The sequence below is a fragment of the Ambystoma mexicanum genome, chromosome 4q (assembly GCF_040938575.1).
Source record: "Ambystoma mexicanum isolate Mex_15411 chromosome 4q, UKY_AmexF1_1, whole genome shotgun sequence".
Lineage (NCBI taxonomy): Eukaryota > Metazoa > Chordata > Amphibia > Caudata > Ambystomatidae > Ambystoma > Ambystoma mexicanum.
This window is the reverse complement of record NC_090928.1, coordinates 526,775,777-526,796,494: the sequence shown is the minus strand read 5'-3', so window position 1 is coordinate 526,796,494 and position 20,718 is coordinate 526,775,777. Positions and strand designations below refer to the sequence as shown.

Here is a 20,718-nt window from a genome sequence, read left to right as displayed (position 1 = left end):
GGTCGTGGGTTTGAGCCCCACGTTGGGCAAAAACAACTAAAATTTTAGTGCTTTTTGACCAAAAAATAGAAATTGAAAGTCTCTTTACAATATTTGCAATATTTTCATTGTTAACATGCAATATATGAATGCATGTCTGGATGATGTGTAATGGGGCAATACCACACCTTAATGTATTCACTGTAAAAGAAAAAGTATGTATCATCTTACTATAAAATAAAGTGGAGAAAACACAAATAAGACTTTTTTCCACACATGTTTAATCGGCTATTTCCTGATATTCTTCAATGCGTTCTGATATTGACTGGTAATTGTGTTTGATACTTTCTTAGACTATTTCTGCCTCTGGCTGATGTGTATTTTCTTTCCAAACTCCACCAGAGCCTATGATTACACAGCATCCTATCTGTGGAAAGCGGCAGTGCAGGGATAGGGAAGAAAACTATAGGCATCCAAAAGAGCCCGGCTAGCTCAGTCGGTAGAGCATGAGACTCTTAATCTCAGGGTGGTGGGTTCAAGCCCCACGTTGGGCGAAAACAACTAAAATTTTCGTGCTTTTTGACCAAAAAAATAGAAATTGAAAGTCTCTTTACAATATTTGCAATATTTTCATTGTTAACATGCAATATATGAATGCATGTCTGGATGATGTGTAATGGGGCAATACCACACCTTAATGTATTCACTGTAAAAGAAAAAGTATGTATCATCTTACTATAAAATAAAGTGGAGAAAACACAAATAAGACTTTTTTCCACACAGGTTTAATCGGCTATTTCCTGATATTCTTCAAAGCGTTCTGATATTGACTGGTAATTGTGTTTGATACTTTCTTAGACTATTTCTGCCTCTGGCTGATGTGTATTTTCTTTCCAAACTCCACCAGAGCCTATGATTACACAGCATCCTATCTGTGGAAAACGGCAGTGCAGGGATAGGGAAGAAAACTATAGGCATCCAAAGGAGCCCGGCTAGCTCAGTCGGTAGAGCATGAGACTCTTAATCTCAGGGTCGTGGGTTTGAGCCCCACGTTGGGCGAAAACAACTAAAATATTAGTGCTTTTTGACCAAAAAAATAGAAATTGAAAGTCTCTTTACAATATTTGCAATATTTTCATTGTTAACATGCAATATATGAATGCATGTCTGGATGATGTGTAATGGGGCAATACCACACCTTAATGTATTCACTGTAGAAGAAAAAGTATGTATCATCTTACTATAAAATAAAGTGGAGAAAACACAAATAAGACTTTTTTCCACACAGGTTTAATCGGCTATTTCCTGATATTCTTCAATGCGTTCTGATATTGACTGGTAATTGTGTTTGATACTTTCTTAGACTATTTCTGCCTCTGGCTGATGTGTATTTTCTTTCCAAACTCCACCAGAGCCTATGATTACACAGCATCCTATCTGTGGAAAACGGCAGTGCAGGGATAGGGAAGAAAACTATAGGCATCCAAAGGAGCCCGGCTAGCTCAGTCGGTAGAGCATGAGACTCTTAATCTCAGGGTCGTGGGTTCGAGCCCCACGTTGGGCGAAAACAACTAAAATTTTAGTGCTTTTTGACCAAAAAAATAGAAATTGAAAGTCTCTTTACAATATTTGCAATATTTTCATTGTTAACATGCAATATATGAATGCATGTCTGGATGATGTGTAATGGGGCAATACCACACCTTAATGTATTCACTGTAAAAGAAAAAGTATGTATCATCTTACTATAAAATAAAGTGGAGAAAACACAAATAAGACTTTTTTCCACACAGGTTTAATCGGCTATTTCCTGATATTCTTCAATGCGTTCGGATATTGACTGGTAATTGTGTTTGATACTTTCTTAGACTATTTCTGCCTCTGGCTGATGTGTATTTTCTTTCCAAACTCCACCAGAGCCTATGATTACACAGCATCCTATCTGTGGAAAACGGCAGTGCAGGGATAGGGAAGAAAACTATAGGCATCCAAAGGAGCCCGGCTAGCTCAGTCGGTAGAGCATGAGACTCTTAATCTCAGGGTCGTGGGTTTGAGCCCCACGTTGGGCGAAAACAACTAAAATTTTAGTGCTTTTTGACCAAAAAAATAGAAATTGAAAGTCTCTTTACAATATTCGCAATATTTTCATTGTTAACATGCAATATATGAATGCATGTCTGGATGATGTGTAATGGGGCAATACCACACCTTAATGTATTCACTGTAGAAGAAAAAGTATGTATCATCTTACTATAAAATAAAGTGGAGAAAACACAAATAAGACTTTTTTCCACACAGGTTTAATCGGCTATTTCCTGATATTCTTCAATGCGTGGGTCGTGGGTTCGAGCCCCACGTTGGGCGAAAACAACTAAAATTATAGTGCTTTTTGACCAAAAAAATACATCCTATCTGTGGAAAACGGCAGTGCAGGGATAGGGAAGAAAACTATAAGCATCCAAAGGAGCCCGGCTAGCTCAGTCGGTAGAGCATGAGACTCTTAATCTCAGGGTCGTGGGCTCGAGCCCCACGTTGGGCAAAAACAACTAAAATTGTAGTGCTTTTTGACCAAAAAAATACATCCTATCTGTGGAAAGCGGCAGTGCAGGGATAGGGAAGAAAAGGTTGGGCGAAAACAACTAAAATTTTCGTGCTTTTTGACCAAAAAAATAGAAATTGAAAGTCTCTTTACAATATTTGCAATATTTTCATTGTTAACATGCAATATATGAATGCATGTCTGGATGATGTGTAATGGGGCAATACCACACCTTAATGTATTCACTGTAAAAGAAAAAGTATGTATCATCTTACTATAAAATAAAGTGGAGAAAACACAAATAAGACTTTTTTCCACACAGGTTTAATCGGCTATTTCCTGATATTCTTCAATGCGTTCGGATATTGACTGGTAATTGTGTTTGATACTTTCTTAGACTATTTCTGCCTCTGGCTGATGTGTATTTTCTTTCCAAACTCCACCAGAGCCTATGATTACACAGCATCCTATCTGTGGAAAACGGCAGTGCAGGGATAGGGAAGAAAACTATAGGCATCCAAAGGAGCCCGGCTAGCTCAGTCGGTAGAGCATGAGACTCTTAATCTCAGGGTCGTGGGTTTGAGCCCCACGTTGGGCGAAAACAACTAAAATTTTAGTGCTTTTTGACCAAAAAAATAGAAATTGAAAGTCTCTTTACAATATTTGCAATATTTTCATTGTTAACATGCAATATATGAATGCATGTCTGGATGATGTGTAATGGGGCAATACCACACCTTAATGTATTCACTGTAGAAGAAAAAGTATGTATCATCTTACTATAAAATAAAGTGGAGAAAACACAAATAAGACTTTTTTCCACACAGGTTTAATCGGCTATTTCCTGATATTCTTCAATGCGTTCTGATATTGACTGGTAATTGTGTTTGATACTTTCTTAGACTATTTCTGCCTCTGGCTGATGTGTATTTTCTTTCCAAACTCCACCAGAGCCTATGATTACACAGCATCCTATCTGTGGAAAGCGGCAGTGCAGGGATAGGGAAGAAAACTATAGGCATCCAAAGGAGCCCGGCTAGCTCAGTCGGTAGAGCATGAGACTCTTAATCTCAGGGTCGTGGGTTCGAGCCCCACGTTGGGCGAAAACAACTAAAATTGTAGTGCTTTTTGACCAAAAAAATACATCCTATCTGTGGAAAGCGGCAGTGCAGGGATAGGGAAGAAAACGTTGGGCGAAAACAACTAAAGTTTTCGTGCTTTTTGACCAAAAAAATAGAAATTGAAAGTCTCTTTACAATATTTGCAATATTTTCATTGTTAACATGCAATATATGAATGCATGTCTGGATGATGTGTAATGGGGCAATACCACACCTTAATGTATTCACTGTAAAAGAAAAAGTATGTATCATCTTACTATAAAATAAAGTGGAGAAAACACAAATAAGACTTTTTTCCACACAGGTTTAATCGGCTATTTCCTGATATTCTTCAATGCGTTCTGATATTGACTGGTAATTGTGTTTGATACTTTCTTAGACTATTTCTGCCTCTGGCTGATGTGTATTTTCTTTCCAAACTCCACCAGAGCCTATGATTACACAGCATCCTATCTGTGGAAAGCGGCAGTGCAGGGATAGGGAAGAAAACTATAGGCATCCAAAGGAGCCCGGCTAGCTCAGTCGGTAGAGCATGAGACTCTTAATCTCACGGTCGTGGGTGCGAGCCCCACGTTGGGCGAAAACAACTAAAATTTTAATGCTTTTTGACCAAAAAAATAGAAATTGAAAGTCTCTTTACAATATTTGCAATATTTTGATTGTTAACATGCAATATATGAATGCATGTCTGGATGATGTGTAATGGGGCAATACCACACCTTAATGTATTCACTGTAAAAGAAAAAGTATGTATCATCTTACTATAAAATAAAGTGGAGAAAACACAAATAAGACTTTTTTCCACACAGGTTTAATCGGCTATTTCCTGATATTCTTCAATGCGTTCTGATATTGACTGGTAATTGTGTTTGATACTTTCTTAGACTATTTCTGCCTCTGGCTGATGTGTATTTTCTTTCCAAACTCCACCAGAGCCTATGATTACACAGCATCCTATCTGTGGAAAGCGGCAGTGCAGGGATAGGGAAGAAAACTATAGGCATCCAAAGGAGCCCGGCTAGCTCAGTCGGTAGAGCATGAGACTCTTAATCTCAGGGTCGTGGGTTCGAGCCCCACGTTGGGCGAAAACAACTAAAATTGTACTGCTTTTTGACCAAAAAAATACATCCTATCTGTGGAAAACGGCAGTGCAGGGATAGGGAAGAAAACTATAGGCATCCAAAGGAGCCCGGCTAGCTTAGTCGGTAGAGCATGAGACTCTTAATCTCAGGGTCGTGGGTTCGAGCCCCACGTTGGGCGAAAACAACTAAAATTATAGTGCTTTTTGACCAAAAAAATACATCCTATCTGTGGAAAACGGCAGTGCAGGGATAGGGAAGAAAACTATAAGCATCCAAAGGAGCCCGGCTAGCTCAGTCGGTAGAGCATGCGACTCTTAATCTCAGGGTCGTGGGCTCGAGCCCCACGTTGGGCGAAAACAACTAAAATTGTAGTGCTTTTTGACCAAAAAAATACATCCTATCTGTGGAAAGCGGCAGTGCAGGGATAGGGAAGAAAAGGTTGGGCGAAAACAACTAAAATTTTCGTGCTTTTTGACCAAAAAAATAGAAATTGAAAGTCTCTTTACAATATTTGCAATATTTTCATTGTTAACATGCAATATATGAATGCATGTCTGGATGATGTGTAATGGGGCAATACCACACCTTAATGTATTCACTGTAAAAGAAAAAGTATGTATCATCTTACTATAAAATAAAGTGGAGAAAACACAAATAAGACTTTTTTCCACACAGGTTTAATCGGCTATTTCCTGATATTCTTCAATGCGTTCAGATATTGACTGGTAATTGTGTTTGATACTTTCTTAGACTATTTCTGCCTCTGGCTGATGTGTATTTTCTTTCCAAACTCCACCAGAGCCTATGATTACACAGCATCCTATCTGTGGAAAGCGGCAGTGCAGGGATAGGGAAGAAAACTATAGGCATCCAAAGGAGCCCGGCTAGCTCAGTCGGTAGAGCATGAGACTCTTAATCTCAGAGTCGTGGGTGCGAAACCCACGTTGGGCGAAAACAACTAAAATTTTAGTGCTTTTTGACCAAAAAAATTAGAAATTGAAAGTCTCTTTACAATATTTGCAATATTTTGATTGTTAACATGCAATATATGAATGCATGTCTGGATGATGTGTAATGGGGCAATACCACACCTTAATGTATTCACTGTAAAAGAAAAAGTATGTATCATCTTACTATAAAATAAAGTGGAGAAAACTCAAATAAGACTTTTTTCCACACAGGTTTAATCGGCTATTTCCTGATATTCTTCAATGCGTTCTGATATTGACTGGTAATTGTGTTTGATACTTTCTTAGACTATTTCTGCCTCTGGCTGATGTGTATTTTCTTTCCAAACTCCACCAGAGCCTATGATTACACAGCATCCTATCTGTGGAAAACGGCAGTGCAGGGATAGGGAAGAAAACTATAGGCATCCAAAGAAGCCCGGCTAGCTCAGTCGGTAGAGCATGAGACTCTTAATCTCAGGGTCGTGGGTGAGAGCCCCACGTTGGGCGAAAACAACTAAAATTTTAATGCTTTTTGACCAAAAAAATAGAAATTGAAAGTCTCTTTACAATATTTGCAATATTTTGATTGTTAACTTGCAATATATGAATGCATGTCTGGATGATGTGTAATGGGGCAATACCACACCTTAATGTATTCACTGTAAAAGAAAAAGTATGTATCATCTTACTATAAAATAAAGTGGAGAAAACACAAATAAGACTTTTTTCCACACAGGTTTAATCAGCTATTTCCTGATATTCTTCAATGCGTTCAGATATTGACTGGTAATTGTGTTTGATACTTTCTTAGACTATTTCTGCCTCTGGCTGATGTGTATTTTCTTTCCAAACTCCACCAGAGCCTATGATTACACAGCATCCTATCTGTGGAAAGCGGCAGTGCAGGGATAGGGAAGAAAACTATAGGCATCCAAAGGAGCCCGGCTAGCTCAGTCGGTAGAGCATGAGACTCTTAATCTCAGGGTCGTGGGTTCGAGCCCCACGTTGGGCGAAAACAACTAAAATTGTACTGCTTTTTGACCAAAAAAATACATCCTATCTGTGGAAAACGGCAGTGCAGGGATAGGGAAGAAAACTATAGGCATCCAAAGGAGCCCGGCTAGCTTAGTCGGTAGAGCATGAGACTCTTAATCTCAGGGTCGTGGGTTTGAGCCCCACGTTGGGCGAAAACAACTAAAATTATAGTGCTTTTTGACCAAAAAAATACATCCTATCTGTGGAAAACGGCAGTGCAGGGATAGGGAAGAAAACTATAAGCATCCAAAGGAGCCCGGCTAGCTCAGTCGGTAGAGCATGAGACTCTTAATCTCAGGGTCGTGGGTTCGAGCCCCACGTTGGGCAAAAACAACTAAAATTGTAGTGCTTTTTGACCAAAAAAATACATCCTATCTGTGGAAAGCGGCAGTGCAGGGATAGGGAAGAAAAGGTTGGGCGAAAACAACTAAAATTTTCGTGCTTTTTGACCAAAAAAATAGAAATTGAAAGTCTCTTTACAATATTTGCAATATTTTCATTGTTAACATGCAATATATGAATGCATGTCTGGATGATGTGTAATGGGGCAATACCACACCTTAATGTATTCACTGTAAAAGAAAAAGTATTTATCATCTTACTATAAAATAAAGTGGAGAAAACACAAATAAGACTTTTTTCCACACAGGTTTAATCGGCTATTTCCTGATATTCTTCAATGCGTTCAGATATTGACTGGTAATTGTGTTTGATACTTTCTTAGACTATTTCTGCCTCTGGCTGATGTGTATTTTCTTTCCAAACTCCACCAGAGCCTATGATTACACAGCATCCTATCTGTGGAAAGCGGCAGTGCAGGGATAGGGAAGAAAACTATAGGCATCCAAAGGAGCCCGGCTAGCTCAGTCAGTAGAGCATGAGACTCTTAATCTCAGAGTCGTGGGTGCGAAACCCACGTTGGGCGAAAACAACTAAAATTTTAGTGCTTTTTGACCAAAAAAATAGAAATTGAAAGTCTCTTTACAATATTTGCAATATTTTGATTGTTAACTTGCAATATATGAATGCATGTCTGGATGATGTGTAATGGGGCAATACCACACCTTAATGTATTCACTGTAAAAGAAAAAGTATGTATCATCTTACTATAAAATAAAGTGGAGAAAACACAAATAAGACTTTTTTCCACACAGGTTTAATCAGCTATTTCCTGATATTCTTCAATGCGTTCTGATATTGACTGGTAATTGTGTTTGATACTTTCTTAGACTATTTCTGCCTCTGGCTGATGTGTATTTTCTTTCCAAACTCCACCAGAGCCTATGATTACACAGCATCCTATCTGTGGAAAACGGCAGTGCAGGGATAGGGAAGAAAACTATAGGTATCCAAAGGAGCCCAGCTAGCTCAGTCGGTAGAGCATGAGAATCTTAATCTCAGGGTCGTGGGTGCGAGCCCCACGTTGGGCGAAAACAACTAAAATTTTAATGCTTTTTGACCAAAAAAATAGAAATTGAAATTCTCTTTACAATATTTGCAATATTTTGATTGTTAACATGCAATATATGAATGCATGTCTGGATGATGTGTAATGGGGCAATACCACACCTTAATGTATTCACTGTAAAAGAAAAAGTATGTATCATCTTACTATAAAATAAAGTGGAGAAAGCACAAATAAGACTTTTTTCCACACAGGTTTAATCAGCTACTTCCTGATATTCTTCAATGCGTTCTGATATTGACTGGTAATTGTGTTTGATACTTTCTTAGACTATTTCTGCCTCTGGCTGATGTGTATTTTCTTTCCAAACTCCACCAGAGCCTATGATTACACAGCATCCTATCTGTGGAAAATGGCAGTGCAGGGATAGGGAAGAAAACTATAGGTATCCAAAGGAGCCCGGCTAGCTCAGTCGGTAGAGCATGAGACTCTTAATCTCAGGGTTGTGGGTTCGAGCCCCACGTTGGGCGAAAACAACTAAAATTGTAGGACTTTTTGACCAAAAAAATGCATCCTATCTGTGGAAAACGGCAGTGCAGGGATAGGGAAGAAAACTATAGGCATCCAAAGGAGCCCGGCTAGCTCAGTCGGTAGAGCATGAGACTCTTAATCTCAGGGTTGTGGGTTCGAGCCCCACGTTGGGCGAAAACAACTAAAATTGTAGGACTTTTTGACCAAAAAAATACATCCTATCTGTGGAAAACGGCAGTGCAGGGATAGGGAAGAAAACTATAGGCATCCAAAGGAGCCCGGCTAGCTCAGTCGGTAGAGCATGAGACTCTTAATCTCAGGGTCGTGGGTTTGAGCCCCACGTTGGGCAAAAACAACTAAAATTTTAGTGCTTTTTGACCAAAAAATAGAAATTGAAAGTCTCTTTACAATATTTGCAATATTTTCATTGTTAACATGCAATATATGAATGCATGTCTGGATGATGTGTAATGGGGCAATACCACACCTTAATGTATTCACTGTAAAAGAAAAAGTATGTATCATCTTACTATAAAATAAAGTGGAGAAAACACAAATAAGACTTTTTTCCACACATGTTTAATCGGCTATTTCCTGATATTCTTCAATGCTTTCTGATATTGACTGGTAATTGTGTTTGATACTTTCTTAGACTATTTCTGCCTCTGGCTGATGTGTATTTTCTTTCCAAACTCCACCAGAGCCTATGATTACACAGCATCCTATCTGTGGAAAGCGGCAGTGCAGGGATAGGGAAGAAAACTATAGGCATCCAAAAGAGCCCGGCTAGCTCAGTCGGTAGAGCATGAGACTCTTAATCTCAGGGTGGGGGGTTCAAGCCCCACGTTGGGCGAAAACAACTAAAATTTTCGTGCTTTTTGACCAAAAAAATAGAAATTGAAAGTCTCTTTACAATATTTGCAATATTTTCATTGTTAACATGCAATATATGAATGCATGTCTGGATGATGTGTAATGGGGCAATACCACACCTTAATGTATTCACTGTAAAAGAAAAAGTATGTATCATCTTACTATAAAATAAAGTGGAGAAAACACAAATAAGACTTTTTTCCACACAGGTTTAATCGGCTATTTCCTGATATTCTTCAATGCGTTCGGATATTGACTGGTAATTGTGTTTGATACTTTCTTAGACTATTTCTGCCTCTGGCTGATGTGTATTTTCTTTCCAAACTCCACCAGAGCCTATGATTACACAGCATCCTATCTGTGGAAAACGGCAGTGCAGGGATAGGGAAGAAAACTATAGGCATCCAAAGGAGCCCGGCTAGCTCAGTCGGTAGAGCATGAGACTCTTAATCTCAGGGTCGTGGGTTCGAGCCCCACGTTGGGCGAAAACAACTAAAATTGTAGTGCTTTTTGACCAAAACAATACATCCTATCTGTGGAAAACGGCAGTGCAGGGATAGGGAAGAAAACTATAGGCATCCAAAAGAGCCCGGCTAGCTCAGTCGGTAGAGCATGAGACTCTTAATCTCAGGGTCGTGGGTTCGAGCCCCACGTTGGGCGAAAACAACTAAAATTGTAGTGCTTTTTGACCAAAAAAATACATCCTATCTGTGGAAAGCGGCAGTGCAGGGATAGGGAAGAAAACGTTGGGTGAAAACAACTAACATTTTCGTGCTTTTTGACCAAAAAAATAGAAATTGAAAGTCTCTTTACAATATTTGCAATATTTTCATTGTTAACATGCAATATATGAATGCATGTCTGGATGATGTGTAATGGGGCAATACCACACCTTAATGTATTCGCTGTAAAAGAAAAAGTATGTATCATCTTACTATAAAATAAAGTGGAGAAAACACAAATAAGACTTTTTTCCACACAGGTTTAATCGGCTATTTCCTGATATTCTTCAATGCGTTCTGATATTGACTGGTAATTGTGTTTGATACTTTCTTAGACTATTTCTGCCTCTGGCTGATGTGTATTTTCTTTCCAAACTCCACCAGAGCCTATGATTACACAGCATCCTATCTGTGGAAAGCGGCAGTGCAGGGATAGGGAAGAAAACTATAGGCATCCAAAAGAGCCCGGCTAGCTCAGTCGGTAGAGCATGAGACTCTTAATCTCAGGGTCGTGGGTTCGAGCCCCACGTTGGGCGAAAACAACTAAAATTTTAGTGCTTTTTGACCAAAAAAATAGAAATTGAAAGTCTCTTTGCAATATTTTCATTGTTAACATGCAATATATGAATGCATGTCTGGATGATGTGTAATGGGGCAATACCATACCTTAATGTATTCACTGTAAAAGAAAAAGTATGCATCATCTTACTATAAAATAAAGTGGAGAAAACACAAATAAGACTTTTTTCCACACAGGTTTAATCGGCTATTTCCTGATATTCTTCAATGCGTTCTGATATTGACTGGTAATTGTGTTTGATACTTTCTTAGACTATTTCTGCCTCTGGCTGATGTGTATTTTCTTTCCAAACTCCACCAGAGCCTATGATTACACAGCATCCTATCTGTGGAAAGCGGCAGTGCAGGGATAGGGAAGAAAACTATAGGCATCCAAAAGAGCCCGGCTAGCTCAGTCGGTAGAGCATGAGACTCTTAATCTCAGGGTCGTGGGTGCGAAACCCACGTTGGGCGAAAACAACTAAAATTTTAGTGCTTTTTGACCAAAAAAATAGAAATTGAAAGTCTCTTTACAATATTTGCAATATTTTGATTGTTAACATGCAATATATGAATGCATGTCTGGATGATGTGTAATGGGGCAATACCACACCTTAATGTATTCACTGTAAAAGAAAAAGTATGTATCATCTTACTATAAAAGAAAGTGGAGAAAACTCAAATAAGACTTTTTTCCACACAGGTTTAATCGGCTATTTCCTGATATTCTTCAATGCGTTCTGATATTGACTGGTAATTGTGTTTGATACTTTCTTAGACTATTTCTGCCTCTGGCTGATGTGTATTTTCTTTCAAAACTCCACCAGAGCCTATGATTACACAGCATCCTATCTGTGGAAAACGGCAGTGCAGGGATAGGGAAGAAAACTATAGGCATTCAAAGGAGCCCGGCTAGCTCAGTCGGTAGAGCATGAGACTCTTAATCTCAGGGTCGTGGGTGCGAGCCCCACGTTGGGCGAAAACAACTAAAATTTTAATGCTTTTTGACCAAAAAAATAGAAATTGAAAGTCTCTTTACAATATTTGCAATATTTTGATTGTTAACATGCAATATATGAATGCATGTCTGGATGATGTGTAATGGGGCAATACCACACCTTAATGTATTCACTGTAAAAGAAAAAGTATGTATCATCTTACTATAAAATAAAGTGGAGAAAACACAAATAAGACTTTTTTCCACACAGGTTTAATCAGCTATTTCCTGATATTCTTCAATGCGTTCTGATATTGACTGGTAATTGTGTTTGATACTTTCTTAGACTATTTCTGCCTCTGGCTGATGTGTATTTTCTTTCCAAACTCCACCAGAGCCTATGATTACACAGCATCCTATCTGTGGAAAACGGCAGTGCAGGGATAGGGAAGAAAACTATAGGTATCCAAAGGAGCCCGGCTAGCTCAGTCGGTAGAGCATGGAAATCTTAATCTCAGGGTCGTGGGTGCGAGCCCCACGTTGGGCGAAAACAACTAAAATTTTAATGCTTTTTGACCAAAAAAATAGAAATTGAAATTCTCTTTACAATATTTGCAATATTTTGATAGTTAACATGCAATATATGAATGCATGTCTGGATGATGTGTAATGGGGCAATACCACACCTTAATGTATTCACTGTAAAAGAAAAAGTATGTATCATCTTACTATAAAATAAAGTGGAGAAAACACAAATAAGACTTTTTTCCACACAGGTTTAATCAGCTATTTCCTGATATTCCTCAATGCGTTCTGATATTGACTGGTAATTGTGTTTGATACTTTCTTAGACTATTTCTGCCTCTGGCTGATGTGTATTTTCTTTCCAAACTCCACCAGAGCCTATGATTACACAGCATCCTATCTGTGGAAAACGGCAGTGCAGGGATAGGGAAGAAAACTATAGGTATCCAAAGGAGCCCGGCTAGCTCAGTCGGTAGAGCATGAGACTCTTAATCTCAGGGTTGTGGGTTCGAGCCCCACGTTGGGCAAAAACAACTAAAATTGTAGGACTTTTTGACCAAAAAAATACATCCTATCTGTGGAAAACGGCAGGGATAGGGAAGAAAACTATAGGCATCCAAAGGGGCCCGGCTAGCTCAGTCGGTAGAGCATGAGACTCTTAATCTCAGGGTCGTGGGTGCGAGCCCCACGTTGGGCGAAAACAACTAAAATTTTAGTGCTTTTTGACCAAAAAAATAGAAATTGAAAGTCTCTTTACAATATTTGCAATATTTTCATTGTTAACATACAATATATGAATGCATTTCTGGATGATGTGTAATGGGGCAATACCACACCTTAATGTATTCACTGTAAAAGAAAAAGTATGTATCATCTTACTATAAAATAAAGTGGAGAAAACACAAATAAGACTTTTTTCCACACATGTTTAATCGGCTATTTCCTGATATTCTTCAATGCGTTCTGATATTGACTGGTAATTGTGTTTGATACTTTCTTAGACTATTTCTGCCTCTGGCTGATGTGTATTTTCTTTCCAAACTCCACCAGAGCCTATGATTACACAGCATCCTATCTGTGGAAAGCGGCAGTGCAGGGATAGGGAAGAAAACTATAGGCATCCAAAGGAGCCCGGCTAGCTCAGTCGGTAGAGCATGAGACTCTTAATCTCAGGGTCGTGGGTTCGAGCCCCACGTTGGGCGAAAACAACTAACATTTTAGTGCTTTTTGACCAACAAAAATAGAAATTGAAAGTCTCTTTACAATATTTGCAATATTTTCATTGTTAACATGCAATATATGAATGCATGTCTGGATGATGTGTAATGGGGCAATACCACACCTTAATGTATTCACTGTAAAAGAAAAAGTATGTATCATCTTACTATAAAATAAAGTGGAGAAAACACAAATAAGACTTTTTTCCACACAGGTTTAATCGGCTATTTCCTGATATTCTTCAATGCGTTCTGATATTGACTGGTAATTGTGTTTGATACTTTCTTAGACTATTTCTGCCTCTGGCTGATGTGTATTTTCTTTCCAAACTCCACCAGAGCCTATGATTACACAGCATCCTATCTGTGGAAAGCGGCAGTGCAGGGATAGGGAAGAAAACTATAGGCATCCAAAGGAGCCCGGCTAGCTCAGTCGGTAGAGCATGAGACTCTTAATCTCACGGTCGTGGGTGCGAGCCCCACGTTGGGCGAAAACAACTAAAATTTTAATGCTTTTTGACCAAAAAAATAGAAATTGAAGGTCTCTTTACAATATTTGCAATATTTTGATTGTTAACATGCAATATATGAATGCATGTCTGGATGATGTGTAATGGGGCAATACCACACCTTAATGTATTCACTGTAAAAGAAAAAGTATGTATCATCTTACTATAAAATAAAGTGGAGAAAACACAAATAAGACTTTTTTCCACACAGGTTTAATCGGCTATTTCCTGATATTCTTCAATGCGTTCGGATATTGACTGGTAATTGTGTTTGATACTTTCTTAGACTATTTCTGCCTCTGGCTGATGTGTATTTTCTTTCCAAACTCCACCAGAGCCTATGATTACACAGCATCCTATCTGTGGAAAGCGGCAGTGCAGGGATAGGGAAGAAAACTATAGGCATCCAAAGGAGCCCGGCTAGCTCAGTCGGTAGAGCATGAGACTCTTAATCTCAGGGTCGTGGGTTCGAGCCCCACGTTGGGCGAAAACAACTAAAATTGTACTGCTTTTTGACCAAAAAAATACATCCTATCTGTGGAAAACGGCAGTGCAGGGATAGGGAAGAAAACTATAGGCATCCAAAGGAGCCCGGCTAGCTTAGTCGGTAGAGCATGAGACTCTTAATCTCAGGGTCGTGGGTTCGAGCCCCACGTTGGGCGAAAACAACTAAAATTATAGTGCTTTTTGACCAAAAAAATACATCCTATCTGTGGAAAACGGCAGTGCAGGGATAGGGAAGAAAACTATAAGCATCCAAAGGAGCCCGGCTAGCTCAGTCGGTAGAGCATGAGACTCTTAATCTCAGGGTCGTGGGCTCGAGCCCCACGTTGGGCGAAAACAACTAAAATTGTAGTGCTTTTTGACCAAAAAAATACATCCTATCTGTGGAAAGCGGCAGTGCAGGGATAGGGAAGAAAAGGTTGGGCGAAAACAACTAAAATTTTCGTGCTTTTTGACCAAAAAAATAGAAATTGAAAGTCTCTTTACAATATTTGCAATATTTTCATTGTTAACATGCAATATATGAATGCATGTCTGGATGATGTGTAATGGGGCAATACCACACCTTAATGTATTCACTGTAAAAGAAAAAGTATGTATCATCTTACTATAAAATAAAGTGGAGAAAACACAAATAAGACTTTTTTCCACACAGGTTTAATCGGCTATTTCCTGATATTCTTCAATGCGTTCGGATATTGACTGGTAATTGTGTTTGATACTTTCTTAGACTATTTCTGCCTCTGGCTGATGTGTATTTTCTTTCCAAACTCCACCAGAGCCTATGATTACACAGCATCCTATCTGTGGAAAACGGCAGTGCAGGGATAGGGAAGAAAACTATAGGCATCCAAAGGAGCCCGGCTAGCTCAGTCGGTAGAGCATGAGACTCTTAATCTCAGGGTCGTGGGTTTGAGCCCCACGTTGGGCGAAAACAACTAAAATGTTAGTGCTTTTTGACCAAAAAAATAGAAATTGAAAGTCTCTTTACAATATTTGCAATATTTTCATTGTTAACATGCAATATATGAATGCATGTCTGGATGATGTGTAATGGGGCAATACCACACCTTAATGTATTCACTGTAGAAGAAAAAGTATGTATCATCTTACTATAAAATAAAGTGGAGAAAACACAAATAAGACTTTTTTCCACACAGGTTTAATCGGCTATTTCCTGATATTCTTCAATGCGTTCTGATATTGACTGGTAATTGTGTTTGATACTTTCTTAGACTATTTCTGCCTCTGGCTGATGTGTATTTTCTTTCCAAACTCCACCAGAGCCTATGATTACACAGCATCCTATCTGTGGAAAGCGGCAGTGCAGGGATAGGGAAGAAAACTATAGGCATCCAAAGGAGCCCGGCTAGCTCAGTCGGTAGAGCATGAGACTCTTAATCTCAGGGTCGTGGGTTCGAGCCCCACGTTGGGCGAAAACAACTAAAATTGTAGTGCTTTTTGACCAAAAAAATACATCCTATCTGTGGAAAGCGGCAGTGCAGGGATAGGGAAGAAAACGTTGGGCGAAAACAACTAAATTTTTCGTGCTTTTTGACCAAAAAAATAGAAATTGAAAGTCTCTTTACAATATTTGCAATATTTTCATTGTTAACATGCAATATATGAATGCATGTCTGGATGATGTGTAATGGGGCAATACCACACCTTAATGTATTCACTGTAAAAGAAAAAGTATGTATCATCTTACTATAAAATAAAGTGGAGAAAACACAAATAAGACTTTTTTCCACACAGGTTTAATCGGCTATTTCCTGATATTCTTCAATGCGTTCTGATATTGACTGGTAATTGTGTTTGATACTTTCTTAGACTATTTCTGCCTCTGGCTGATGTGTATTTTCTTTCCAAACTCCACCAGAGCCTATGATTACACAGCATCCTATCTGTGGAAAGCGGCAGTGCAGGGATAGGGAAGAAAACTATAGGCCTCCAAAGGAGCCCGGCTAGCTCAGTCGGTAGAGCATGAGACTCTTAATCTCACGGTCGTGGGTGCGAGCCCCACGTTGGGCGAAAACAACTAAAATTTTAATGCTTTTTGACCAAAAAAATAGAAATTGAAAGTCTCTTTACAATATTTGCAATATTTTGATTGTTAACATGCAATATATGAATGCATGTCTGGATGATGTGTAATGGGGCAATACCACACCTTAATGTATTCACTGTAAAAGAAAAAGTATGTATCATCTTACTATAAAATAAAGTGGAGAAAACACAAATAAGACTTTTTTCCACACAGGTTTAATCGGCTATTTCCTGATATTCTTCAATGCGTTCTGATATTGACTGGTAATTGTGTTTGATACTTTCTTAGACTATTTCTGCCTCTGGCTGATGTGTATTTTCTTTCCAAACTCCACCAGAGCCTATGATTACACAGCATCCTATCTGTGGAAAGCGGCAGTGCAGGGATAGGGAAGAAAACTATAGGCATCCAAAGGAGCCCGGCTAGCTCAGTCGGTAGAGCATGAGACTCTTAATCTCAGGGTCGTGGGTTCGAGCCCCACGTTGGGCGAAAACAACTAAAATTGTACTGCTTTTTGACCAAAAAAATACATCCTATCTGTGGAAAACGGCAGTGCAGGGATAGGGAAGAAAACTATAGGCATCCAAAGGAGCCCGGCTAGCTTAGTCGGTAGAGCATGAGACTCTTAATCTCAGGGTCGTGGGTTCGAGCCCCACGTTGGGCGAAAACAACTAAAATTATAGTGCTTTTTGACCAAAAAAATACATCCTATCTGTGGAAAACGGCAGTGCAGGGATAGGGAAGAAAACTATAAGCATCCAAAGGAGCCCGGCTAGCTCAGTCGGTAGAGCATGAGACTCTTAATCTCAGGGTCGTGGGCTCGAGCCCCACGTTGGGCGAAAACAACTAAAATTGTAGTGCTTTTTGACCAAAAAAATACATCCTATCTGTGGAAAGCGGCAGTGCAGGGATAGGGAAGAAAAGGTTGGGCGAAAACAACTAAAATTTTCGTGCTTTTTGACCAAAAAAATAGAAATTGAAAGTCTCTTTACAATATTTGCAATATTTTCATTGTTAACATGCAATATATGAATGCATGTCTGGATGATGTGTAATGGGGCAATACCACACCTTAATGTATTCACTGTAAAAGAAAAAGTATGTATCATCTTACTATAAAATAAAGTGGAGAAAACACAAATAAGACTTTTTTCCACACAGGTTTAATCGGCTATTTCCTGATATTCTTCAATGCGTTCAGATATTGACTGGTAATTGTGTTTGATACTTTCTTAGACTATTTCTGCCTCTGGCTGATGTGTATTTTCTTTCCAAACTCCACCAGAGCCTATGATTACACAGCATCCTATCTGTGGAAAGCGGCAGTGCAGGGATAGGGAAGAAAACTATAGGCATCCAAAGGAGCCCGGCTAGCTCAGTCGGTAGAGCATGAGACTCTTAATCTCAGAGTCGTGGGTGCGAAACCCACGTTGGGCGAAAACAACTAAAATTTTAGTGCTTTTTGACCAAAAAAATAGAAATTGAAAGTCTCTTTACAATATTTGCAATATTTTGATTGTTAACATGCAATATATGAATGCATGTCTGGATGATGTGTAATGGGGCAATACCACACCTTAATGTATTCACTGTAAAAGAAAAAGTATGTATCATCTTACTATAAAATAAAGTGGAGAAAACTCAAATAAGACTTTTTTCCACACAGGTTTAATCGGCTATTTCCTGATATTCTTCAATGCGTTCTGATATTGACTGGTAATTGTGTTTGATACTTTCTTAGACTATTTCTGCCTCTGGCTGATGTGTATTTTCTTTCCAAACTCCACCAGAGCCTATGATTACACAGCATCCTATCTGTGGAAAACGGCAGTGCAGGGATAGGGAAGAAAACTATAGGCATCCAAAGGAGCCCGGCTAGCTCAGTCGGTAGAGCATGAGACTCTTAATCTCAGAGTCGTGGGTGCGAAACCCACGTTGGGCGAAAACAACTAAAATTTTAGTGCTTTTTGACCAAAAAAATAGAAATTGAAAGTCTCTTTACAATATTTGCAATATTTTGATTGTTAACATGCAATATATGAATGCATGTCTGGATGATGTGTAATGGGGCAATACCACACCTTAATGTATTCACTGTAAAAGAAAAAGTATGTATCATCTTACTATAAAATAAAGTGGAGAAAACTCAAATAAGACTTTTTTCCACACAGGTTTAATCGGCTATTTCCTGATATTCTTCAATGCGTTCTGATATTGACTGGTAATTGTGTTTGATACTTTCTTAGACTATTTCTGCCTCTGGCTGATGTGTATTTTCTTTCCAAACTCCACCAGAGCCTATGATTACACAGCATCCTATCTGTGGAAAACGGCAGTGCAGGGATAGGGAAGAAAACTATAGGCATCCAAAGAAGCCCGGCTAGCTCAGTCGGTAGAGCATGAGACTCTTAATCTCAGGGTCGTGGGTGCGAGCCCCACGTTGGGCGAAAACAACTAAAATTTTAATGCTTTTTGACCAAAAAAATAGAAATTGAAAGTCTCTTTACAATATTTGCAATATTTTGATTGTTAACTTGCAATATATGAATGCATGTCTGGATGATGTGTAATGGGGCAATACCACACCTTAATGTATTCACTGTAAAAGAAAAAGTATGTATCATCTTACTATAAAATAAAGTGGAGAAAACACAAATAAGACTTTTTTCCACACAGGTTTAATCAGCTATTTCCTGATATTCTTCAATGCGTTCTGATATTGACTGGTAATTGTGTTTGATACTTTCTTAGACTATTTCTGCCTCTGGCTGATGTGTATTTTCTTTCCAAACTCCACCAGAGCCTATGATTACACAGCATCCTATCTGTGGAAAACGGCAGTGCAGGGATAGGGAAGAAAACTATAGGTATCCAAAGGAGCCCAGCTAGCTCAGTCGGTAGAGCATGAGAATCTTAATCTCAGGGTCGTGGGTGCGAGCCCCACGTTGGGCGAAAACAACTAAAATTTTAATGCTTTTTGACCAAAAAAATAGAAATTGAAATTCTCTTTACAATATTTGCAATATTTTGATTGTTAACATGCAATATATGAATGCATGTCTGGATGATGTGTAATGGGGCAATACCACACCTTAATGTATTCACTGTAAAAGAAAAAGTATGTATCATCTTACTATAAAATAAAGTGGAGAAAGCACAAATAAGACTTTTTTCCACACAGGTTTAATCAGCTACTTCCTGATATTCTTCAATGCGTTCTGATATTGACTGGTAATTGTGTTTGATACTTTCTTAGACTATTTCTGCCTCTGGCTGATGTGTATTTTCTTTCCAAACTCCACCAGAGCCTATGATTACACAGCATCCTATCTGTGGAAAATGGCAGTGCAGGGATAGGGAAGAAAACTATAGGTATCCAAAGGAGCCCGGCTAGCTCAGTCGGTAGAGCATGAGACTCTTAATCTCAGGGTTGTGGGTTCGAGCCCCACGTTGGGCGAAAACAACTAAAATTGTAGGACTTTTTGACCAAAAAAATGCATCCTATCTGTGGAAAACGGCAGTGCAGGGATAGGGAAGAAAACTATAGGCATCCAAAGGAGCCCGGCTAGCTCAGTCGGTAGAGCATGAGACTCTTAATCTCAGGGTTGTGGGTTCGAGCCCCACGTTGGGCGAAAACAACTAAAATTGTAGGACTTTTTGACCAAAAAAATACATCCTATCTGTGGAAAACGGCAGTGCAGGGATAGGGAAGAAAACTATAGGCATCCAAAGGAGCCCGGCTAGCTCAGTCGGTAGAGCATGAGACTCTTAATCTCAGGGTCGTGGGTTTGAGCCCCACGTTGGGCAAAAACAACTAAAATTTTAGTGCTTTTTGACCAAAAAATAGAAATTGAAAGTCTCTTTACAATATTTGCAATATTTTCATTGTTAACATGCAATATATGAATGCATGTCTGGATGATGTGTAATGGGGCAATACCACACCTTAATGTATTCACTGTAAAAGAAAAAGTATGTATCATCTTACTATAAAATAAAGTGGAGAAAACACAAATAAGACTTTTTTCCACACATGTTTAATCGGCTATTTCCTGATATTCTTCAATGCTTTCTGATATTGACTGGTAATTGTGTTTGATACTTTCTTAGACTATTTCTGCCTCTGGCTGATGTGTATTTTCTTTCCAAACTCCACCAGAGCCTATGATTACACAGCATCC

At 38.9% G+C, this 20,718-nt stretch overlaps 12 non-coding genes across 12 annotated transcripts; all 12 read left to right on the top strand.

Annotated features, from left to right (window-relative positions):
* Window positions 1-1,470: 1,470 nt before the first annotated feature.
* Window positions 1,471-1,543, top strand: TRNAK-CUU (transfer RNA lysine (anticodon CUU)). Its single transcript has one exon. It is a non-coding gene; the product is annotated as a tRNA-Lys (tRNA).
* A 2,005-nt stretch (window positions 1,544-3,548) lies between these two features.
* On the top strand, window positions 3,549-3,621 carry TRNAK-CUU (transfer RNA lysine (anticodon CUU)). Its single transcript has one exon. It is a non-coding gene; the product is annotated as a tRNA-Lys (tRNA).
* A 1,030-nt stretch (window positions 3,622-4,651) lies between these two features.
* Window positions 4,652-4,724, top strand: TRNAK-CUU (transfer RNA lysine (anticodon CUU)). Its single transcript has one exon. It is a non-coding gene; the product is annotated as a tRNA-Lys (tRNA).
* Window positions 4,725-6,610: 1,886 nt separating this feature from the next.
* On the top strand, window positions 6,611-6,683 carry TRNAK-CUU (transfer RNA lysine (anticodon CUU)). The gene has a single exon. It is a non-coding gene; the product is annotated as a tRNA-Lys (tRNA).
* Window positions 6,684-6,960: 277 nt separating this feature from the next.
* TRNAK-CUU (transfer RNA lysine (anticodon CUU)) lies at window positions 6,961-7,033 on the top strand. Its single transcript has one exon. It is a non-coding gene; the product is annotated as a tRNA-Lys (tRNA).
* A 2,894-nt stretch (window positions 7,034-9,927) lies between these two features.
* Window positions 9,928-10,000, top strand: TRNAK-CUU (transfer RNA lysine (anticodon CUU)). The gene has a single exon. It is a non-coding gene; the product is annotated as a tRNA-Lys (tRNA).
* A 102-nt stretch (window positions 10,001-10,102) lies between these two features.
* Window positions 10,103-10,175, top strand: TRNAK-CUU (transfer RNA lysine (anticodon CUU)). The gene has a single exon. It is a non-coding gene; the product is annotated as a tRNA-Lys (tRNA).
* Window positions 10,176-10,700: 525 nt separating this feature from the next.
* Window positions 10,701-10,773, top strand: TRNAK-CUU (transfer RNA lysine (anticodon CUU)). The gene has a single exon. It is a non-coding gene; the product is annotated as a tRNA-Lys (tRNA).
* Window positions 10,774-13,386: 2,613 nt separating this feature from the next.
* Window positions 13,387-13,459, top strand: TRNAK-CUU (transfer RNA lysine (anticodon CUU)). The gene has a single exon. It is a non-coding gene; the product is annotated as a tRNA-Lys (tRNA).
* Window positions 13,460-14,397: 938 nt separating this feature from the next.
* Window positions 14,398-14,470, top strand: TRNAK-CUU (transfer RNA lysine (anticodon CUU)). The gene has a single exon. It is a non-coding gene; the product is annotated as a tRNA-Lys (tRNA).
* A 1,380-nt stretch (window positions 14,471-15,850) lies between these two features.
* Window positions 15,851-15,923, top strand: TRNAK-CUU (transfer RNA lysine (anticodon CUU)). Its single transcript has one exon. It is a non-coding gene; the product is annotated as a tRNA-Lys (tRNA).
* Window positions 15,924-16,953: 1,030 nt separating this feature from the next.
* Window positions 16,954-17,026, top strand: TRNAK-CUU (transfer RNA lysine (anticodon CUU)). Its single transcript has one exon. It is a non-coding gene; the product is annotated as a tRNA-Lys (tRNA).
* Window positions 17,027-20,718: the final 3,692 nt, after the last annotated feature.